This window comes from Panthera pardus, unplaced genomic scaffold, assembly GCF_024362965.1.
Source record: "Panthera pardus isolate Hobbes unplaced genomic scaffold, ASM2436296v1 HiC_scaffold_13, whole genome shotgun sequence".
Taxonomy (NCBI): domain Eukaryota; kingdom Metazoa; phylum Chordata; class Mammalia; order Carnivora; family Felidae; genus Panthera; species Panthera pardus.
Genome location: NW_026526688.1, coordinates 103,968,409 through 103,973,361, shown reverse-complemented (window position 1 = coordinate 103,973,361; position 4,953 = coordinate 103,968,409).

The window sequence follows — 4,953 nt, the reverse complement described above, 5'->3', positions numbered from 1 at the left end:
TGGATTCATATCCAGCTGTAAGAAATAATACAGACAGATTGCATCAGTTTTTTACTCATTTCCCCCTAATGGTAATATCTCTCTAAACTATAGTACAGTATCATAACTAGGATATTAACATTGATACAATCAAGGTACAGAACACTTCCATCACCATAAGGGTCCTTCGTGTCACCTTTTTACGGCCACACAGACTTCCTTCCATGCCCACCACCTCTTTAATCCCTGGCAATCACAAACCCATTCTCCATTTCTGTAACTGTGCCAGTCCAAGAATGTTATAAAAATGGGATCATATAGTGTGTAACATTTTTGGATTTGCTTCCTTCCATTCAACGTAATTGGAGATTCATCCAGATGGCTGGAGGCATAGTTCATTTCTTTGTGTCTCTTAGTAGTATGCCATGATATGGATGTATCACAGTTTACTTAGCCAATTGGTGAAGGAGTTCTGGATCGTTTCCAGGTTTTGCCTATCACTAATTCAGCTGCTTCACTGGGACAACGGGGTACTCAAGGGCACAGCTAAGGTCTGTGGGGCACAGGGTAAGTGTCCCACGTCACGACTGGTATTACAACTGGTTGCTGGAGTCATAGCTATAGCAAACCTCCACCTGCCATGAGACCCCTCCCCAGCTGCTGGGGGCTGCTCAGGTCTCTGGGTTCTTTGAACCCTGTATCCCCTCCCCCTGCCCTCTCTAATGATGCTAATGATGCTAAACATCTTTTCATGTGTGTATTTGCCATCTGGACATCTTGAGTGCCATAAGAACCTGTAGTTTTAAATTTCAAAAACATTTTATGAAAGATGGTGTTCCCTTTCCACTAGAAAACTGACCATTTTACAGGTGAGGAGGCTGCTGCACAGACAGGTTAGATACTTTAAATCCAGGCAGCCATGATGTAACATGAGGCATTCAAATCCAGCCGACTCAGGAGGTTCCGGAAGATGGCGGCGTAGGAGGACGCGGGGCTCACAGCGCGTCCTGCCGATCACTTAGATTCCACCTACACCTGCCTAAAGAACCCAGAAAACCGCCAGAGGATTAGCAGAAGGGAGTCTCCGGAGTCAAGCGCAGACTAGAGGCCCACGGAAGAGGTTAGGAAGGGCGGCGAGGCGGTGCGCGCTCCACGGACTGGCGGGAGGGAGCCGGGGCGGAGGGGCGGCTCGCCGGCCAAGCAGAGCCCCCGAGTCTGGCTGGCAAAAGCGGAGGGGCCGGACGGACTGTGTTCCGACAGCAAGCGCGACTTAGCGTCTGGGAGGTCATAAGTTAACAGCTCTGCTCGGAAAGCGGGAAGGCTGGAGGACAAAGGGAGGGAGAGCTGCTGAGCCCCCGGACGGCAGAGCTCAGCTTGGCGGGGAACAAAGGCGCCAGCGCCATCTCCCCCGCCCATCCCCCAGCCAAAATCCCAAAGGGAACCAGTTCCTGCCAGGGAACTTGCTCGCTCCGCGCAAACACCCAACTCTGTGCTTCTGCGGAGCCAAACCTCCGGCAGCGGATCTGACTCCCTCCCGCTGCCACAGGGCTCCTCCTGAAGTGGATCACCTAAGGAGAAGCGAGCTAAGCCTGCCCCTCCACCCCCCGTGCACCTTGCCTACCCACCCCAGCTAATACGCCAGATCCCCAGCAACACAAGCCTGGCAGTGTGCAAGTAGCCCAGACGGGACACGCCACCCCACAGTGAATCCCGCCCCTAGGAGAGGGGAAGAGAAGGCACACACCAGTCTGACTGTGGCCCCAGCAGTGGGCTGGGGGCAGACATCGGGTCGGACTGCGGCCCCGCCCACTAACTCCAGTTATACACCACAGCACAGGGGAAGTGCACTGCAGGTCCTCACCACGCAAGGGACTCTCCAAAATGACCAAACGGAAGAATTCCCCTCAGAAGAATCTCCAGGAAATAACAACAGCTAATGAACTGATCAAAAAGGATTTAAATAATATAACAGAAAGTGAATTTAGAATAATAGTCATAAAATTAATCGCTGGGCTTGAAAACAGTATACAGGACAGCAGAGAATCTCTTGCCACAAAGATCGAGGGACTAAGGAACAGTCACGAGGAGTTGAAAAACGCTTTAAACGAAATGCAAAACAAAATGGAATCCACGATGGCTCGGCTTGAAGAGGCAGAGGAGAGAATAGGTGAACTAGAAGATAAAGTTATGGAGAAAGAGGAAGCTGAAAGAAAGAGAGATAAAAAAATCCAGGAGTATGAGGGGAAAATTAGAGAACTAAGTGATACACTAAAAAAAAATAATATACGCATAATTGGTATCCCAGAGGAGGAAGAGAGAGGGAAGGGTGCTGAAGGGGTACTTGAACAAATTATAGCTGAGAACTTCCCTGAACTGGGGAAGGAAAAAGGCATTGAGATCCAAGAGGCACAGAGAACTCCCTTCAGACGTAACTTGAATCGATCTTCTGCACGACATATCATAGTGAAACTGGCAAAATACAAGGATAAAGAGAAAATTCTGAAAGCAGCAAGGGATAAACGTGCCCTCACATATAAAGGGAGACCTATAAGACTCGTGACTGATCTCTCCTTTGAAACTTGGCAGGCCAGAAAGGCTTGGCACGATATCTACAGTGTGCTAAACAGAAAAAATATGCAGCCGAGAATCCTTTATCCAGCAAGTCTGTCATTTAGAATAGAAGGAGAGATAAAGGTCTTCCGAAACAAACAAAAACTGAAGGAATTTGTCACCACGAAACCAGCCCTACAAGAGATCCTAAGGGGGATCCTGTGAGACAAAGTACCAGAGACATCACTACAAGCATAAAACATACAGACATCACAATGACTCTAAACCCATATCTTTCTATAATAACACTGAATGTAAATGGATTAAATGCGCCAACTAAAAGACATAGGGTATCAGAATGGATAAAAAAACAAGACCCATCTATTTGCTGTCTACAAGAGACTCATTTTAGATCTGAGGACACCTTTAGATTGAGAGTGAGGGGATGGAGAACTATTTATCATGCTCCTGGAAGCCAAAAGAAAGCTGGAGTAGCCATACTTATATCAGACAAACTAGACTTTAAATTAAAGGCTGTAACAAGAGATGAAGAAGGGCATTATATAATAATCACAGGGTCTATCCACCAGGAAGAGCTAACTATTATAAATGTCTATGCGCCAAATACCCGAGCCCCCAGATATATAAAACAATTACTCATAAACATAAGCAACCTTATTGATAAGAATGTGGTCATTGCAGGGGACTTTAACACCCCACTTACAGAAATGGATAGATCATCTAGACACACAGTCAATAAAGAAACAAGGGCCCTGAATGATACATTGGATCAGATGGACTTGACAGATATATTTAGAACTCTGCATCCCAAAGCAACAGAATATACTTTCTTCTCGAGTGCACATGGAACATTCTCCAAGATAGATCATATACTGGGTCACAAAACAGCCCTTCATAAGTTTACAAGAATTGAAATTATACCATGCATACTTTCAGACCACAATGCTATGAAGCTTGAAATCAACCACAGGAAAAAGTCTGGAAAACCTCCAAAAGCATGGAGGTTAAAGAACACCCTACTAACGAATGAGTGGGTCAACCAGGCAATTAGAGAAGAAATTAAAACATATATGGAAACAAACGAAAATGAAAATACAACAATCCAAACGCTTTGGGATGCAGCGAAGGCAGTCCTGAGAGGAAAATACATTGCAATCCAGGCCTATCTCAAGAAACAAGAAAAATCCCAAATACAAAATCTAACAGCACACCTAAAGGAAATAGAAGCAGAACAGCAAAGGCAGCCTAAACCCAGCAGAAGAAGAGAAATAATAAAGATCAGAGCAGAAATAAACAATATAGAATCTAAAAAAACTGTAGAGCAGATCAACGAAACCAAGAGTTGGTTTTTTGAAAAAATAAACAAAATTGACAAACCTCTAGCCAGGCTTCTCAAAAAGAAAAGGGAGATGACCCAAATAGATAAAATCATGAATGAAAATGGAATGATTACAACCAATCCCTCAGAGATACAAACAATTATCAGGGAATACTATGAAAAATTATATGCCAGCAAATTGGACAACCTGGAAGAAATGGACAAATTTCTAAACACCCACACTCTTCCAAAACTCAATCAGGAGGAAATAGAAAGCTTGAACAGACCCATAACCAGCGAAGAAATTGAATCGGTTATCAAAAATCTCCCAACAAATAAGAGTCCAGGACCAGATGGCTTCCCAGGGGAGTTCTACCAGACATTTAAAGCAGAGATAATACCTATCCTTCTCAAGCTATTCCAAGAAATAGAAAGGGAAGGAAAACTTCCAGACTCATTCTATGAAGCCAGTATTACTTTGATTCCTAAACCAGACAGAGACCCAGTAAAAAAAGAGAACTACAGGCCAATATCCCTGATGAATATGGATGCAAAAATTCTTAATAAGATACTAGCAAATCGAATTCAACAGCATATAAAAAGAATTATTCACCATGATCAAGTGGGATTCATTCCTGGGATGCAGGGCTGGTTCAACATTCGCAAATCGATCAACGTGATACATCACATTAACAAAAAAAAAGAGAAGAACCATATGATCCTGTCAATCGATGCAGAAAAGGCCTTTGACAAAATCCAGCACCCTTTCTTAATAAAAACCCTTGAGAAAGTCGGGATAGAAGGAACATACTTAAAGATCATAAAGGCCATTTATGAAAAGCCCACAGCTAACATCATCCTCAACGGGGAAAAACTGAGAGCTTTTTCCCTGAGATCAGGAACACGACAGGGATGCCCACTGTCACCGCTGTTGTTTAATATAGTACTGGAAGTTCTAGCATCAGCAATCAGACAACAAAAGGAAATCAAAGGCATCAAAATTGGCAAAGATGAAGTCAAGCTTTCGCTTTTTGCAGATGACATGATATTATACATGGAAAATCCGATAGACTCCACCAAAAGTC